The sequence below is a fragment of the Aotus nancymaae genome, unplaced genomic scaffold, assembly GCF_030222135.1.
Source record: "Aotus nancymaae isolate 86718 unplaced genomic scaffold, 86718_ANA_hifiasm-v0.15.2.pri h1tg000014l, whole genome shotgun sequence".
NCBI lineage: Eukaryota > Metazoa > Chordata > Mammalia > Primates > Aotidae > Aotus > Aotus nancymaae.
Window position 1 is genome coordinate 124,246,823 of NW_026988425.1, and position 19,753 is coordinate 124,266,575.

Sequence of the window (19,753 nt, forward strand, 5' to 3'; positions counted from 1 at the left end):
TGTAATCCCAGCACTTTGTGGGAGGATCACCTGAGATCAGAAGTTCAAGACCAGACTGATCAATATGGAGAAACCCCATCTCTACTAAAAATATAAAATTAGCCAGATGTGGTGGCACATGCCTGTAATCCCAGCTATTTGGGAGGTTGAGGCAGGAGAATCACTTGAACTTGGGATGCAGAGGTTGCGGTGAGCCGAGATCATGCCATTGCCCTCCAGCCTGGGCAACAGAGCAAGACTCCGTCTCAAAAAGAAAAAAAAAATTGTGGCACATCCTCAAGATAGAATTTACCGTGCAGTCATGAAAAAGAATATGGTATACTTTGTCCATGGGAATATAGAATCATATGCTTAATAATACATACAACTTAAGTCACAGGCAAAGGGGCCGCTATAAATCAAAGAAAGAAATCCAACAACTGAATTGGAAAATGGGCAACGGGAAGAAATCCTTCCCAGAAAAGAAAAATGCCTTGAAACATTTGAAAACATGCTTACTGTCATTACAATTAGAGAAATGTAAACCGAAATGTCAGTGAGGTCCTACTTTCCACTACCAAATCGGCAAGTTCCACACTTTGACCATCACCGTTCGAGTGAGCTGGAGGGTGATGTTCCATGGGGGAATCTAATCTCATTTGCCAGAACTGCACACGTAGGAGCTCTGGCCCAGCAAGCCCACTTCAGAGTCTCGTCAAGACACGTAATATAGAGGCTCATCAAAGCATTGCAGTGCTTGGAAAAGGATAGGAACAACTTAAGCACCATCAAGATTAACTACATCGCATCCCTAGGTCCGCGTTACCATGAAGTGATGGTAGGTGATTACAGACATGAGCCACTGCACCCTGCCACCACCAAAGAAGCAGGTGGCAGGGCACAGTGGCTCATGTCTGTAATCCCAGCACTTTCGGAGGCCAAGGTGGGTGGATCACTTGAAGTGAGGAGTTTGAGACCAGCCTGGCCAACATGGTGAAACCCCACCTGTACTAAAAACACAAAAATTAGCCGGGCGTGGTGGCAGGTGCCTGTAATCCTGGCTACTTGGGAGGCTGAGGCAGGAGAACTGCTTGAACCAAGAAGGCGGAAGTTGCAGTGAGTTGAGATTGCGCCACTGTACTCCAGCCTGGGCAACAAGAGTGAAACTCCATCTAAAAAAAAAAAAAAAGGAAGTATATTTAAGTCTATGAAATGCAGCAATCTTCAGAGTATATCGTTTCATAAAAAAGAGGAAGCTGGAGGGTCTGTGTATAGAATTATCTCATTTGTGTGAATGAGTGTGTGAGTGTGTGTGCACACAGAAATCCCTGGTAGGGTGCCTAAAACATGGACATTAGCGTGTTTTCTCTGGTGCTATGAACTGAATGTTTGTGTACTCCTCCCCCACATTCGTGTGTAGAAATTTTCAGCCCCAGAGTGATGGCATTAGGAGGAGGTCAAGAGGCTGGAGACCCCTGAGGCCCTCATAAAGGGGGGCCAGAGAGCTCTCTTCCTTTCTCTGCCCTGTGGCCATCTGCATCCCGAAGAGAGCCCACCCCAGGACCCGTCCATGCTGGCACCTTGATCTGGGACTTCCAGTCTCCAGAACTATGAGAAATAAATGCCTGCTATTTGTAAGCCACCAGTCTATGATTCTTTGTCACAGTGGCCTGAGCTGACTGAGACTGCCAGGTAAGAGACCTGGTATCTGGGGTAGATAGCATTTTCATGGTCTCCTTCACTCTGTTTGAATGTTTGACTCCAAGCATGAGGATATTTTTAGTTTGTTTATTTGTTTGTTTGTTTTTCTTTTTGCCCAGGGGAGTGCTATGGCTCCATCTCAGCTCACTGCAACCTCCACCTCCCACATTCAAGCCATTCTCCTGCCTCAGCCTCCCTAGTAGCTGGGATCACAGGCATGTGCTACCATGCCCGCTCATTTTTATATTTTTAGTAGAGATGGGGTTTCAGCATGTTGGCCAGGCTGGTCTCGAACTCCTGACCTCAAGTGATCTGCCTGCCTCGGCCTCCTAAAGTGTGTATTTTTCTAAATAGACACCTGGCAGTGCTTAGGTTATCCATTGAAATTCCCCAGCACTTGCTGGCTTCCCTGAATTCAGCTGAATTACGTGTGCCCGCTGCTGCTGCGTAACCTATGGTGGGCACAGCCAGGGATAAAGCAGGCACTGTGCATGCATACCACTGCACAGTCTGTGGCCTGGCCAAGCCCCTGGGCATGTGAGGCTCTGGGTAGGGGCAGGAGGTAGGTGAGCCCGGATAACAGCAGCAGGCATGGCTCCCTGAGTTTCATGTCACCTGTGCCCCCCTCTACTAGGAGCCTGCCACAGCGGAAAGGAGACTCCTCTCCTTTCAAGGGTTAAACCCCTAACGGCACAGAGCAATCTATCTGCCCTTGCCTGGTGAACACCCCCATCTTTATCACGTCAGTAATTCTTACTAAAAGCAGATGTAACTTTGAAGGTGGGTATAAGTAACTTGAAAAGTCGGTAGGCAGATGGCAGAGAGCCTGCTCATCCTTCTTTCAAACTGTCACCAGCCACACAGTTCTCAGCTGCCATCCTAGACTATTATTATTGCTATTTTGCCTGTGTGCACACCTCTTTCCGTGGGTGTGGAGGAGGGGACTGAGCAAAGCCTTGGGTAGGTCACATTCGTTCTCAGTGCCATGCTTGGCTGGTGACTGGCCATGCACCGTTGCCAGGCCCTGGAGCACGTGCAGGAAGCGAGTTTCCAGCTCTGCACGCTCAGCACGTGCGTTTCATCTTGCCACCTGGCTGGCTCCTCTTTCTGGGTCTGTGTGAGCGGAACAGAACGCACACTGGGGACAGAGCTCACCTGAGGGGCTGCCCAGGTTATTTCCATCTCGGCAGTGATGACATCACCCTGAGCTCATTTTTTCTTCATGGGAATCCCAGGAGGTGGAAATCACCATTATCCCCATTTTCCTGATAGCTAGACTGAGAAATGAGCGTGGGGAGCAGACAGGGCGAAGCAAGGACCCAAGAAAGGTGAAGACGAGGCGGGAGGGTGCTGCCAATAATCAGGGGCATTCGTTTGGTCTGACCCAGAAGCCTGGGCAAGTGGAGGCAGCTGGCACTACAGAAGGCCATGGCACAGGGGCAGTGGAGGCCAAACCAGGGGGCTGGATCCACACTCTGGGAAGCCAGTGAGATCCCAGGTTCCTTCCACAGCATGCCTCAGACAGTCCTGGAGGTTCGTTCTTTGGGGAAATTGTAGAGAGGTGGCTCTAGGTTCAGGGACTGAGGGGCAGCAGAAGGCAGGAGTAGGGTTCTGGGCTAAAAAGGGGTTGAGGTATAAGAAGAAAGGCTTCACCTACACCGAGGAGCCCCAAGACCCCCTCCCTACTCTACTCCCAGGAAGTTGGCAGCATGGTCCACATGCCCCAGGCAGGGCTCTTGTCCCTAGAGAGGAGACCTAAATGTGCTTACAGGTGAGGGTTGCCCAACAAGGAACCTGCTACAGCCACCAGTCTCAAGCCGTCCCCCTGCCAGCAAGAAGTCTTCAAGGAGCTCTTCAGGGCTGCACTCCTGGAGAGGAACCGACTGCCCACGGTCATTGAACACAGGAGTGAGGCAGCCAACACGGAGCATAACCAGCAGCACATAGGGAAGAGGCACTCGGAGGAAGCAGAGGGGAGGGGCAGGGCACGAGCTCAATGTGAAGCCCATCAGTCGCATTCTCGAGAGCTGACAGAGGAGATTGCATCCAGGAAACAAGATTGAGTGTGGTGGCTCATGCCTGTAATCCCAGCACTTTGGGAGGCAGAGGTTGGCAGATCACCTGAGGTCAGGAATTCAAGAACTTCCTGGCCAACATGGTGAAGCCCTGTCTCTACTAAAAATACAAAAATTAGCTGGGTATGGTGGCACACGCCTGTAGTCCAGCTACTCGGGAGGCTGAGGCAGGAGAATCACTTGAACCCGGGAGGTGGTGGTTGCAGTGAGCCACTGTACTCCAACCTGGGTGACAGAACAAGACCACCAAGAAAAAAAAAAAGTAGGCATTCTAGGAGGAAGGGGTCATCAGAGCACAAGAAAGAGGACATTCAATAAATAGGATAGAAGGTGGAGCCAAGAAAACTGCTAGAAAAAAAGACAGATGATAATAAGACAACTATCACATCAGTCAGATGATTTGGAGTTCCACTAATCAGAGTTACAAAAGGTGAGACCAGAGACAAGGGGGAGACATTTTCAAAGAAATAATACAAGAAAATTACCAAATGAAGGATAGGAGCCTCTGAATGGAAAGAGCCTGTTAAGGGCCACTATTTTAGAATTCTGCACCAAGGTGTGTAGAATACAACCTGAAAGCATTCAGGATGAAGAGAAAACCTTGCAAGTCGGAGGTTGGCGGGGAGAAGAACAATTCACACAAAGATTTAAGGATGAAATGACATTAGACTTCACAGCGGCAGCACTGGGAGACAGGAGACAATGGAAAAATGCCTTTGAAACGTTGATGGAAAATTACTTTCCAACTAAATTTCTATATCTGTCCAAATTATTTTTCAAGTATAAAATAGTGTAACTGCATTTCTACGTATTACATATTTAAAACCTTTGCCTTCTGTGTACCCTTTCTCAGGAGATACGGAGGATGCATCCCACCCAAACAAGCAAGTATACCAAGAGAGAGGGGGACCTGGGGTGCAGGAAGCAGGACCTAACCCAACAGGGAGGCCAGGAGAGGCCCCAAGGTGACAGTTTGTAGCAACAGAACAGGAAGTCAGAGGGCCCTGGGAAGAAGGCCTCCAGCGAAGGGGGAGCTGCCACCCTACGGGATGTGTTAGAGTTTGTAGCAGTTGTTGATAGGTGTTTGGCAGAAGTAGGGAAGTATCTGGGGGAAAGTTAGACTTAAGGACATTGACAACTAAGTGGACGATAGAAGGAAGCATTTCCTCTGGTGCAGGCAGCAGGAGCGGGTGATGAGAAAGGAACAAGTTCCTTGCACAGTTTTGGGCTCTGCAGTGAACACAATTTGATAGTCCTAGTAACGGAAACACTGATTATTCACTTAACCAAAATTTATGATTTGAAGATGTATTGGGACGGTGGGGGAGGAAAGCGGGCATACAGTGGATAGCAAGTGTTAAATCACCACTATTATGGTAGAAAGTCAACAAATAATGTCAAAATATAATAAACAAAAATAGCTATATCTCCTTATGTTTTCAGAAGCAGATTTTAAAAAGGAACATGGTGGCCCCTGGACTATGGAATGAGAGAGACAGGGAGAGAATGCTGCACAATCGCTTGGACTGTATACCACATATGTGCATTGCTTTTCTAAAAATACAAAATGAATGAGGAAAGGAAGAGGAAGCCGTGCCAGTTGCTGGCTGCCATTGCGAGCCCGCTGGAGAGTGGGATGCGGGTGCAGGGCTGAGGACAGTCAGCAGCAGCGGGCCTGGGAGATTCTGGGGAGTTTGTCTTTAAGGAATGGAAGAAGTTTCTGTCCAGTGGGCAACTGGAGGCAGATATCCTGGGTGTGAGAAGCCTTTCCAGTGGGGCCTTTCCCTCTTCTGCAGGAACTGCTGCCAAGCTGTGGCAGCTGGATTTGTTGGGGGAAATGGCCCCCAGAAGAATCCAGCCAACAGTGCTGAGCTGCATGGGAGGGACCATGGTGGGACTAGGCGAGGGATGGTCCCTAGGCAGCCTGGAGGAGGTAAGTGGTGGCATGGCTCCTTTGTGGTGGGATTGGAAGGATGGAGGGAGAGGAGGCTGGGCGTGGGCCTCTGCCTCTCGGGAAATGGGGCTGAGCCAGTGTGGTGGGAGCAAGGTCAAGGTTCCATCTCAGGCCAGGAGACAGAGCCATGAGTCCCCTGATTTCAAGGACCAGGTGAGCTCCTGGTTCTTGTGGCCCTGCCCTTTCCTATGTCAGGATCTGTGCTGGCCCCTGTCAGTTATCCTTGCTGAGGAAAGGGTAGAGGGGTGGTCTGCAAGGGAGGGAGGAAGTGGGAACCAGAGAGGTGGGAGGCAGAAATGGGGCATGACTGCTGGAGGCTGCTATGGGGGAGCCTGAGTCCCTAGCCTCGACTCAGCAGAGCCAGGAGGCAGAGCTGTGGGTGGGCGGTGTACTAGTTATCTATTGCTGTATAACAAGTGGCCCCAGAACTTAACAGCTTAAAACAATACACATGTATATCTCACATCGTTTCTGAGGGTCAGAGATTTGGGAGCAGCTTAGCTCGTTATTCTGAGTGTCAAGGACACGGGTTAAATTATAGTTGAGCTGTTGACTGGGGCAGTGGTCTCTGAAGACTGGACTGGCGTGGAGGAACTTGCTTAAGTGACTGTGGGCGGGAGTCCTCTGTTCCTGTCCACATGGGCATCCACAAATGGCTGCTCAGGAGGTGGCTTCTCCTGGAGCAAGTGATCATACAGAGATAAACAGAGAGATGGAGGAACACAGAGAACATAACCAAGAGAGAAGCCACGGTGCCTTTCACAACCCAGACTTGGAAGTGACATGCCATCACTTCTGTATTCTATCGCTCCTAGATGCAGTGTGGGAGGATTCCACAGAAGGCTGTGAAGGCCAGGAAGCGATATCGCTGGGGGTCACACTGGGGGTCATACTGGGGGTCATCTTGAAGGCTGGCTGAGCGGAACTCATCAACTGGGCACTTACTGTGTGAGAGACTCTGAGCTTCAGGCTGTGGCTGTGATAAGGTCTTAAAGAAACTCCGGCTCCCAAGGAACTTCGACTCTCAGTGGAATTCCAGTTCTCCTGTCTACCCCTCATTCCGATTCTTTTTTTTTTAATTTTTTTGTTTGTTCGTTTGTTTTTGAGGCAGGATCTCGCTCTTTCGCCCGGTGCCAGGCTGGAGTGCAGTGGCGCAATCTCAGCTCTCTGCAACCTCCACCTCCCAGCTCCAAGCAATTTTCCTGCCTCAGCCTCGTGAGTAGCTGGGACTACAGGTGCGCACCACCACACCCAGCTAATTTTTGTATTTTAGTAGAGACGGGGTTTCACCATGTTGGCCAGGATGGTCTCAGTCTCTTGACCTCATGATCTGCCCACCTCAGCCTCCCAAAGTGCTAGGATTATAGGTGTGAGCCACCGCGCCTGGCATTTTTTTTTTTAACTTTTAAAAATTGTTATTATTTATTCGATTTTATTTTATTTTGGAGACAGGGTCTCACTCTGTCACCTAGGCTGGAGTGCAGTGGTGCCATTGCAGCCCTGACCTCCTGGGCTCAAGCGATCCTCCCACCTTAGCCTCCCGAGTAGCTGGGACTCCAGGCTCGTGCCACCACACCCGGCTAATTTTTGTATTTTTGCTATCGATGGGGTTTCACCATGTTGCCCAGGCTGGTCTCGAACTCCTGAGATCAAGCAATCCACCTACCTCGGCCTCTCAAAGTGGGATGAAATTACTCATACCTGGCTTTCAATCCTGATTTTTAAGAATAGAATAGTTGTCTCCTATCTGCTTCCCTTTTCAGTCTTATCACATTCACGTGAATCTTATTAGTTTTGTGCTATCTCTTTGCTGTAAGTTGTAATAATTTTATTAATTCCATTTGTCAGATGGGAAAACTGAAGTCACAGAGACAGGCCCAATATTGGCCAAAGGCTTGACCAGTGGCAGTGAACCCAAGGGTAGGAGGACCGGGAAGAGAGGTGGAGGCTGCAGGTTCCTTAGACGCCCTCCTCCAGCCGTGGCTCCCCACTCATTCCTACATTTCACAGATGTCTCTGTGCTAGGCACTGGGGACACATCACCAACGAAACAGCTCCAGCCCCTTCCCTGCAGAGCTTATGGCCCAGGAGTGGGACAGGCATTGGTCCAAGTATTTCACAGATAAGTAGTACATAATTACACATGGAAAACACCAATTTGAAAGCAGGAGTGGGGTGAAATGAGATTGCAGGGAGCCTGACTTGGCTCAGGGCCCGGGAAGCACCTCTGAGGAGGAGGCCCAGAGCCGCTGGTCATTCCTGCCTGACACTCGGATCATAGAACAAGGAAGCCCAAACCCTTCAGTTAACCTCAGGCTAACATCAGTGTGAGAGACATGTGAATGATTTACTTTTTCTCAACAAATGTTGTTAATACTTAAGGGTAAAAAGGGAAAGATTGAGCCTCAAATTAAAGACTAAAGACAACCTTCAATGATGTATTTCTGCACCAGGCAAGGTGTCTTCTTATGGGAACAGCAGAATCACCCAGAAACAAGCGTCTAATTATAGCAGTGCCATCTGCGGCACTAAAATAAGAATGATTATCAACACTATCTTTCAGGTTTTTCACTAAGTCAGAACAATTTGCTAAAAATAATCTGTACTGTATCTGCAACGCCCCCAAACAATGTGTGCTTTCCCGTCACCGCGGCTGCCAGCTCCCCACGGGCCGGGCCAGGAGGCTGAGGGGGCCGTTCAGGCCCGCTGGCAGCCTTGTCCCCTGTTGGCTGGCTTTCATTGTGAGCGTTGTCACTGAGGCGGTGGGAGATGGGTGGAGGGAAAGTTAAGGCTGGCTTCCAGCCAGCTTGGGAGGGCCGCACAGACACCAGCTTGATTGAGGAAGGCTGGGTGCATTTCCCAAGAGCCTCTGGGGGTTTCAGGGCCCATGGCCAGATCATCAGTTCCTGGAATCCTGCTTGGTCCAGGGGGAATGAGTCATACTCCCAACCCCCAGCATAAGTGATGAAAGTACAGAAGCCAGACACGAGTTCCCTTGTGCTTTATGGGGAGGTTTCCTTCTAGGTTGGAATACTTAGGTCCCCAATACAGGGCACCCCTTCCTGAAATCAGAATTGCAGTGGAGTCTGCAGGGTCATGAAGTAAGCACAGGGACTGAGCCAGAAAGGCGGGTGGAGTGATAATGACATTTTATCCTATTGTTCTTTTGAGACGGCATCTCACTCTTGTCCAAGCTGGTGTGCAGTGGCACAATCTCAGCTCACTGCCTCACAACCTCCATCTCCTGGGTTCAAGCAGTTCTCCTGTAACAGCCTCCTGAGTAGCTGGGACTACAGGTGCAAGCCACCATGCCAGTTAATTTTTTTATTTTAAGTAGAGATGAGGTTTCACCATATTGGCCAGGCTGGTCTTGAACTCCTGACCTTGGGTGATCCGCCCACCTTGGCCTCCCAAAGTGCTGGGATTACAGGCGTGAGCCACCTCGCCTGGCCCAGATGTAGTTTTGAATCCTGTAACAAATCTCTTCCTAGCCCCTCCTTCCCCCTACCCTTCTCAGCTTCCAGTATCCTCTGTTCTACTCTTTACTTCTATGAGATCAACTTTTTTAAGTGTCCACATATGAGGGAGAGCATGCGGTATGTATCTTTCTGTGCCTGGCTTATTTCACTTAACAATGTGTCCTCCAGTTCTATCCATGTTACCGTGAATGACAGGGTTTCCTCCTTTTTTATGGCTGAATAGTATTCCGCTGTGTGTATATACCACATTTTCCTCATCTATTCATCTACTGTTGGACAGATAGGTTGATTCCATACCTTGGCGGTTGTGAATAGAGCTGCAATAAACACTGGGGTGCTGAGGTACCTTCAGTATGCTGATTTCCTTTCCTTTGGGTAAATGGCCGGTAGTGGGATTGCTGGATATTTGTAGTGCTGTTTGTAGTTTCTGCGGAACTCCATACTGTTCTCTACAGTGGCTGTATGTACTAGCTTACCTTCCCACGAACAGTGTATATGGATTTCCTTTTCTCCACAGCCTCACCAGTGTTTGCTATAAAAATGTTATCTTTAAAGCTCCAAAGAACTAGCAAGATAATGAAGAACTGCCAGGCCAGCCTCTGGGGAAAGCATGCATTAAGAGAGATAAGAATACTGGGGCCTTTGAAGCCCCTTTGGCCCTAAGGGACAGAGTTGAGGCTCAGGGGCCACCCAAGGTGGGGAGTCAGGGTGGAGGCCCTTCCTACACTGAAGGCCAACACCTTTGGGGTAAGGGAGAAGCAGCAGGCAGCCACCCCGGACAGCAGTCAGGGGCACCTGCACCAGGTACTTCGATCAAAGGTGACTGAAGACAGGGAAGGGAAGGCAGGTTTCAGAGGGCTGAATTTTCTACCCAGGGAAAGGTGTTTTCAAGAATGAGGACAGTATAAAGACTGAGGGAGCTCATCTCCAGCTGATTCCTCCTGAAGGGATTTCTGAAAGATGCATTTCAGTGAGAAGAAAAGTGGTTTCAGAGGAAAGTTTGAGGAGGAAGAAGGAGTGAAGAACAGGAAGTACTGAGAGGGTGAATAAAAACAACCATCGATTGCATAAAGCAGTGTCTTAGTCCGTTTTCTACTGCTTAGAACAGAATACTTGAAACTAGGTAATTTATATGGAAAAGTAATTTATTTCTTTCAACTATGGAGGCTGAAAAGTCCAAGGTTGGGGGCTGTACCTGGCAAGGGCCTTCTTGCTGGTGGGGACCCTTGGCAGAGTCCCAAGGCAGCTCAGGACATCACATGGAGAGGGGGCTAAGCATGATAGCTCAGGTCTCTCTTCCTCTTACAAAGCCACCAGTCCCACCCCCGGGATAACCCACTAATCCATTAATTCACGAATAGACTAATTCTTTCATCAGAGCAGAACCCACATGACCCAATCACCTCTTAAAGGCCCTACTGCCTTTAAGATACTGCCACATTGGGGATTAAATTCTAACATGAATTTTGGAGGGGACAAGTATTTAAACCATAGCAACCAGTATTACTAATGTCTAGTGGAATTAAGAAAACCAAAACAGAATTAAAGTTCTAGACAAGAAAACATATATGCCAAGCACAAGTTACGTGGAGTTCATGGGTGTCAAGGTCCTTCTGCTATCTGAAAAAGATATTGAGTTCAGAGTCTTATATATCAAGAATGTGTAGTGTATGTTAATACATTATTGTAATTTTTAATTTTAAATTTGGAATTCTAGGATATTTACTAAAAGATTGGAGCGAGGGTATGGAGAAGGGAAAACAATAAGTATACTTAAAGAAGGAAGAAAGATAATGAAACAAAGCAACTATAAAATCACAGGTTAGATTCAAATCCAAATACATAAACAATTGCTTTATATATGAACTGAATATTCTAGCGGAAAGACTGAGATTATCAAACTACATTTTTTTTTTTTTTTTTGAGACAGAGTCTCACTCTGTCACCAGGCGTCAGGCTGGAGGGCAGTGGCACAATCTCGGCTCACTGCAACCTCTGCCTCCCAGGTTCAAGCAATTCTCCTGCCTCAGCCTCCTGAGTAGCTGGGACTACAGGTGCCCGCCACCACGCCCAGCTCAAACTGGATTTTTTAAAATTACAGCTGCACAATTTTTTTTTTTTTTTTTTTTTTTTTTTTGAGGCAAGGCCTCACTCTCTCTCCCAGGCTGGAGTGCAGTGGCACAATCTTGGCTCACTGCAACCTCCACGTACCATGTTCAAGTGATTCTCCCACCTCAGCCTCCCACACAGCTGGGACTATAGGTGTGTGCCATCACGCCCAGCTACTTTTTGTATTTTTAGTAGAAATGGGGTTTCACCATGTTGACCAGGCTGGTCTTGAACTCCTGACCTCAAGTGATCCTTCTGCCTTGGCCTCCCAAAGTGCTGGGATTACAGGCATGAGCCACCTTGCCTGGCCAGCTATACGCGTTTTATGAGAGACTTTTAAAACACAAGGTTACAGGACAGTTGAACATGAAAATTTGGAAAAAACATAAATGGGTTCAAAGAAAGGGGATGTCATTATATTCATATTAGACAAAAGATTATTTTGGCATAAGCATTTTATTAGAGTCAAAGAGCACCAAGTAATAACAATTAAAGACCCTGTTAAAATGGAGGCTCAGACAGGCACGGCCCCCACCATGGCTCCGTCCTCCGTTGTACTAACGCTCTGGTGGCAAATGCAGAAGAGAGCTGTCATCTACTGGCCAAGTAATCTTGTCCATCTGATTACTTAGTGCCTCTCCTGGGCGGATGCAGAGATCCTCACACCCCGTGCCACCCTCACACATCTATCCACGGCCTCTTCCCGGGGCCTTTCTGTCCTCGAATTTCTGGTCTCCTCCCAGGCTCCTGACCTGTAAGCCCAGCCACTCCCCACTGCCGATCCATCCATTGGGTGCTCTTACCTCAGGCCTGGGACACACGAAGTGAATGACAGGTGCGCCGCAGAATGCTCTGCCTGTTAGGAAAACGTTCATCGTCAGCAGATGGCGACTACTGCAGCAGCCCTGCGTGGGACTGTGGGGAAGGTGCCGTCCGTCTCTGTCTTGCCCTGACATACTGGGTTGATCCATCCGTGAACCCAGCTCAGGCTTTTTCCTCCTCTGTGAACTGGTCATGAAAAGCCCCGTGAGGTGTGAGGCATGAAGTGTGAGGTGAGGGAAGAGATGGCCACACCCAGAGCTGGATGATGGGATCTGGAGCCTGCCTGTGGTGCATCCGACCCAAGAATCAAAGCTGCCTGCAGAGCCCATTCTGGGTCTGGGAGCCAAGCAAAGCTAGCCCAAACTAGCAACCTTCTGTGTCAACCGATAAATGGGTCAGAGCAGCTTCCACATATGGAGTATTATGCCTCCAAAACCAAACTACTACTCATTTTTTTTTCTTTTCTTTTCTTTTTTTTTTTGAGACAGAGTCTTACTCTGTCGCCAGGCTGGGATGCAGCGGTGCAATCTCCACTCATTGCAACCTCTGCCTCCCAGGTTCAAGCGATTCTCCTGCCTCAGTCTCCAGAGTAGCTGAGACCACAGGTGCCTGCCACCATGCCTGGCTAATTTTTGTATTTTTAGTAGAGATGGGGTTTCATCATGTTGTCCAAGATGGTCTCAATCTCCTGACCTCGTGATCCACCCACCTTGGTCTCCCAAAGTGCTGGGATTACAGGTGTGAGCTACCACGCCCAGCCCTTTTTTTCTTCTTAGACTTAGAAGTCCAAGGTGGAACAACTCACCCTTTATTTGGAAGAGTCACCCATCCTGCCCTAGACTACTGGGCTCCTAGAAACACTACGAACGGGACAGACCCCTGGATCCCTCCAGGGTTTATCTCCCACCCTCCAGAGAACGTGTCTTCCGCGGCATCAAGAGTACTTGCCCCTTCCTGCTCTTCACGTCTGGTTACCTACCATGGTGTCACCAACACAATGGACCAGTGAGCCACTCTGCAGAAAGTTCATACAGTCCCATTCCCTTCCTGAAGACCGTATTATATCAGAGGACAGGAGAATCAACCTACCCCAGGGCGAAGCTCTGATTGCTTGCTTTTGTCCATCACACATGAATGCAAGCTGCTTCTGACTCTCCTTCTGATGGGTATGGAACAGATGACATTCACCAGACCGACAGCTACATGCCTGTACCAAAGTCTGTGTTCATCTGCTCTCATGAGAAGCTTCATGTGGCTTGGAATGTGGGGCAGATGCAGGCCATCCCTGGGGACTTCCTACAGCAGGGGGTCCAAGAATTTGCTATGTGGGGCTTCCAGATCCAACCTCTTTGCTTTGGGGGACAGATGAAGTCAGCCAGGCGTTGGCATGTGGAAGCAGCCTTGGACCAGAGCTCTGCACTAGGTCCATAGACACGTCTCTCCAGGTCAGTAAAATGAAGCACAGCCTCAACAAAATGGCCCAAAAGAGTGCTGAGTTACTGCACAGTCCATGCTCCATTGAGAAGAGGAGTCAGACCCACAGCAGAGTCTTCGTGCCCCCTCATTCTGGATGCTGCTCGGCTCTGGTTTTGCTGGGGAGAGATCATGTCCCCAAAACATACCAACTTGCTCCAGACAATATGGTCATTATAACTGATCATTTTGCTCTGAGCTCCCTGGCATCCACGGCAACAATGGAAACACAGTGACTTATGTAGCTGGGATAATCAAGCGACAAACTTTGCTGGTGCATGTATTAGTTTACTAGAGCTTCCATAACAAAATCCCACAGACTGGGGGGCCTGAACAACAGAAATGTATTTTCTTGTAGTTCTAGAGGCTGGACCCTGAGAACAGGATGCTGGCAGTGTTGGTTTCTGGGGAGGTCTCTCTCCTTGGCTTGCAGATGGTCGTCTTCTGCCTGTGTCTGCACATGCTGTGTGCCAGCATGCCCCCACGTTTCTCTGTGCGTCCTAACCTCTTTTTCTTCTATGCATACCCATCAGATTGGATTAAGGCCCCACTCTAATAATCTTATTTTAACTACCTCTTTAAAGGCCCCATCTCCCAATACAGTCAAATTCTGAGATAGTAGGGGTTATGGCTCAGCCATGTAGCCTTGCCTGGGAGCGGCCTCCAGACCTTGGAGGATTTGCTCAGTGCAAGGGACAAGCAGCCCTGTAGTCAAACGTTCTCCACAGGAGGGTAAAATCAGGCCTCGTGGGTTACCGGAGGGTCAAGCCTCTTCAGCAGGGACTTGCCCAAGGAGCTGTGAGTGAACTGCACATCCTGGAAGGCAGCTTCCTGCACATTTCCACTTTCCAGCAGCACCCTGCCTTACAGAGCCTGCTTCAGAGCAAGCCCCGAGACCCAGAGCCGGCTCCAGAGGAACAGGGCTGCTAGGACTTATTAGAGTCCTAATAGAATATTCTGCCACTGATATACCACTCCCCTTCCAGAAAGAACTTGAAGATCCCCAAAGACTGGGTGCCCAGAAATCATGGGTTAAAATTGATTTTGGACTTCACAGAAGTTTGATTCTGAGCCTGGAACACCCAGTCCTGAGCTGAGCATTCTTCTTAAAGCTGGGACTCTGGTCCCGTGTGCTCCATGTGCATTCTGAAAGGTGGCTTCCAGAGTGTTCCAAGCCACCAGGGCTTGAGCAGGGCCATGTGACCACATTTATTTGAATGTATCTCCAAGTAGTGAGAGATCATGGTGAAGGGTGACTTTGGCTTCAGTCTGGGGTGATGCTTTTAATCCCAGGAGCAGCTGAATTCTTCCCCCAGATCCAAAATTTTAGTCATGTTCTCAGAAGGCAGCTGAGTTGAGGGGAATGATGAAGGTGGAGGCTGGCTTCCTGTGGGGTCACAAGAACCTGCAGGTGATGGGGAGCAGGTCTCCTCCAGCCTGCTCTTGCATCGGTTGCGTTATATGCAAAGAGTCTTCTCAACACCCGTTGTCTTCTCCAGCAAATAGGTGTCTCTGGACTGGCTCAGTTTAAACTCAGCCAAGATCAGCTCTCTGCACATACTTGTGCATTTCTCCACAACCCTGGCATGTAGGTAATGGTACAGGTGGGGAAACTGAGGCTCAGAGACATGAAGCAGGGATTTGATTCCAAAGCCCACATTCTTGACTCAGTTGCTATCTACCTCCCTGCTGTGTTGAGCAACTGGCCCTGTGACAGATACAGCAGCAGCATCTCCAAAACGCATGAGAGAGACTGAGCACAGGAGTAAGTGAATTTTCTAGGATCACAGGGCTTATTAGTGACAGAACAGGACCCAGCAGCTGTTAGCTGGCCCCGTGTTTGGTCCCCCATCCCCATCGTGATGGTTTTAAAATAGTCCACAAATGCTTTGCTGTTCCACCCATCAAGTCTCCTCTCCATGAATGTGGGCTGTACTTAGTGACTCATTCCTAATGAATAGCATGTAGAGAAATGATAGTGGGGAAAAAATAGTTACTTACGTTCAGTGATTGTTCTCTCGCACAACGTGCGTCTATCTGCAAATAACTTGGTGCTCCTGGAGGACAGTCATCTCGTCATAGTCATTTCTTTTATTCCCAGCACGATGCCTAGCACATAATAGCTGCTAATTATTTTAATACACAAATGAATGAAAGAGGTCATGCAAAATGTTGTCATTGTCATTTCTCCAAAGATATTTATGGGTTCAGATATATCAGTGACTAAGAAATGTTAAAGCTTAGATTTCACCAAGAGAAATTCTTAGCAACGCTCTACCATGGTGGGTTCAAAGCTCTAGCTTTTCTACCTAAAGCTGTGAAGATTCCAGATGCTATCTTAAGCCAGATTTTTTTTTTTTCAGGAAAATCAGAAGAATTTTCGACTCACAAATACTAAGAACTTAGAGTGAGATAACTTTCCTATGAAGAGCTATTCAAAACTTTTTTTTTAGACTGAGTTTCACTCTTGTCACCCAGGCTGGATGCGATGGCGTGATGCTGGCTCACTGAAACCTCTGACTCCTGGCTTCAAGCGATTCTCCTGCCTCAGCCTCCCGAGTAGCTGGGATCACAGGCATGCACCACCACACCCGGCTAATTTTTGTATTTTTTAGTAGAGACGGAGTTTGGCCATGTTGGCCAAGCCGGCCTCAAACTCCTGACCTCAGATGATCTGTCCACCTCAGCCTTCCAAAGTGCTGGAATTACAAGTGTGAGCTACCACGCCTAGCATTTTTTTTGTGTGTGTGGGGGGGATGGAGTCTCATTATGTTGCCCAGGCTGTTCTCAAACTTCTGACTTCAAGCTATCCACCTCAGCCTCCCAAAGCGTTGGGATTACAGGCATGAGCCACTGCACCTAGCCTCAAACGTTTTAATAAATAATAAAGCATTTAGGCCAGGCACGGTGGCTCACGCCTGTAATCCCAGTGCTTTGGGAGGTGGAGGTGGGCAGATCACGAGGTCAGGAGTTGAAGAAAAGCCTGGCCAGAATGGTGAAAACCTTTTCTCTACTAAAAATACAAAGATTAGCCGGGCATGGTGGCTCACACCTGTAGTCTCAGCTACTAAGGGATGCTGAGGCAGGAGAATCACTTGAACCTGGGAGGCGGAGGTTGCAGTGAGCCAAGATTGTGCAGCTGCACTCCAGCCTGGGGGACAGAGTGAAACTCTGTCTCAAAATAAATAAATAAATAAATAAATAAATAAAACATTTACTAAAATGCTCTTTTAGGGAGGGATTTCTTTTGCCATTTGCCAATGAGTGCTATATATTAAATATTTTAAGCAAGCATATTAACTTTAAAATTGTATATAATAAAAAATATATATTTTTGTGTTTTTTGTTTTGTAAAATTGTAGATAATAAAAATATATATTTATATATATTTAATAACTTTAAAATTATATATAATAAAACTATATGAATCCCAAAACTTCTTATGCAAAGTCTGAAAACTAATTCTTATAATTAATGCACAATAATATATTTAGCTATATTTTGAGCTCATTAAACAAAATGAATCATTATAGCACTTTCATACTGTATACAGACAGTTACATTATGTGGAGAATATATTATATGTACATCATATATACATAATATGTGTGTGTCACTGACCCTTCATTGAAATGAAATTAGGCAGAAAATTCACTATAAAGTTGGTGTCAATGACACAACACAAATTTGTTACGATATATTATTTATAAACAATAAAGTTAAATAAAACAACTTTAAAAAAAAGAATGTGGCAGAAGTGACTGTGTGTGACTCTGGAGAGCAGTCCTGAAAGGCACCGTGGCTCCCTCCCCGTTTGCCCTCTCCTGCCTCTCTTGCTCTAGAGGAAGCCATCTGCCATGTCTTGAGTGCGCTCAATGGCCCATGGAGACCTCCAGCCGACGGCCACCCTGGTAACCTTGGAAGCAGCAGACCTCCAGCCCCAGTCAAGCCTTCGGATGCCTGCAGCCCTGCCTGGCGTCTGAACAGCAACTTCATGCAATGCTGAGACTGAATCACAGAGCTGAGAAACTCCCAAATTCCTGACCCTCAGAAACTGCATGAGATAATAAACGTTTGTTATTTCAGCTGCGAGGCTTGGGAGTAACTGGTTACATAGCAGCAAGTAGCTAATAAACCCATTCCATTTCCCCTTTTTATGATCTTCTGTCATCATGTGCTTGGCACCACTCCCACCCAACTTCAGAGAAGGTCCATTCCATGAAAAAGTGAGGATTTTTTTGGACATTCTTTTGCACAATAGCACTGTACAACTGCTCGAGTAGTTTCTGGAGTATTTACCAAGAAACTCACCTTCTTCCAAAGGACAAAGAGATCCCAAGACTCCTCCAGGCCACAGCCTAGAGCTGTTCCTGATCTTTTTCATCCCAGAGGGCACTTGAAGGCTCTAAACTAATGGCAGTGAGTCATAGATGAGAGGGAGCCATGCCCAGGAGGGCTACTTGTCCCTCTGGCTTGCTGCCCAGGGCACAGGAGCCCCCTGTGAAGAGCAGGAGCGGCACCTCCAGATCCTGAAAATGTGGATGAAGAGCAATAATGTGTGCCCCAGGCTGGACAGAGCAGAACAGCGACGGCCACCATACCAGGCTTATCTACGGGCGGAGCAGGGGCAGCCAGAAGCATTCGCAGCCCTCCTGGAAGCCTCCGTCTTGGGTGACAAGCAGTGCCTCATTTCTGAGAAGAAACCCATGCTGCTACTGACAGCAATTGCCTCTGGGGAAGGGGACTGAGTGACTGGCCGGGAAGGAAGGCACAATTTTTTCTGTGTACCTGAGTGTCTATTGAATGTTGTTCTGTGTGCATGTGTTACGTCTTCAAAGCTAGATCGATCATGTATATTTAAAGTCATAGCTAATCAATTACTAAACTCTGCTTAGGTGTTCCTAAAAAGGAGTTTGTGTTTCCATAAGTTTGGGGAACTCAGCTCATGAACCCCCCTCCTGGAGTGTCACCTGAGTGTATTCAGTAGCTGAGAAATTCCGTAGTAGAGAATCATGTTTAAGCTGCTTAAGCCTGAATTTTCCAAGTTTGTCCTACCACATAACTATTTTTTCATAAACTCTGTATAAATAGTTCTGACTAAGTCCAGGCATGGTGGCTCACGCCTATAATCCCATCACTTTGGGAGGCTGAGGTGGGCAGATCACTTGAGGTCAGGAGTTCAAGACCAGCCTGGCCAACGTGGTGAAATCCTGTCTCTACTAAAAATACAAAAATTAGCCAGCTGTGGTGGCATGCACCTGTAATTCCAGCTACTCAGGAGGAAGTCAGGAGAATTGCTTGAACCTGGGAGGCAGAGGTTGCAGTGAGCTGAGAAGGTGTCTCTGCACTCTAGCCTGGGCCACAGGGACGAAACTCTGTCTCAAAAAATAAATAGCCCTGACTATAAATAGCTGGTTGTGTGTTTTATGCCACAAAGCTCGGGTCTGGGCCTTGAATAACATAGTTCCAGTTACACACCGTGGACACCAGGTGCAGGGTCAGAAGGAAGGACCTGAGGGAGGGTGGTGTGGCCAGATGTCAGGACGGGGACTTGAAGCAATAGAGAAATCGGGAGCATGGAAAGGGGATCTCCAGAGAGAAAAGCCCCCAGCCTACTCCACAATTTTCCCAAGGGCAGGCCTGTCATGTATTCATTCCTTCTTTTTTTTTTTTTTGTTTGAGACAGAGCAGGGTCTCCCTCTGTCACCCAGGCTGGAGTACAGTGGTGTAATCTCTGCTCACTGCAATCTCCACTTCCTGGCTTCAAGCAATTCTCCCACCTCAGCTTCCCAAGCATCTGGGACTACAGGCACCCACCACTACGCCTGGCTAATTTTTTGTGTTTTTAATACAGACAGGATTTTACCATGTTGACCAAGCTGGTCTCAAACTCCTGACCTCAAGTGATCTGCCTGCCTCGCCCTCTCAAAGTGCTGGGATTTACAGGTACTAGCTACATGCTACATTCCTTCTTCTTCTTCTTGTTTTTTTTATTTTTTTTTATTTTTTGTGTGAGACTGAGTCTTGCCCTGTTGCCCAGGCTGGAGTGCAATGGGACAGTCCCGGGTCACTGCAGCCTCTGTCTCTCAGGTTCAAGCAATTCTCCTGCCTCAGCCCCCTGAGTACCTGGAACTACAGGCACGTGCCACCACACCTGACTA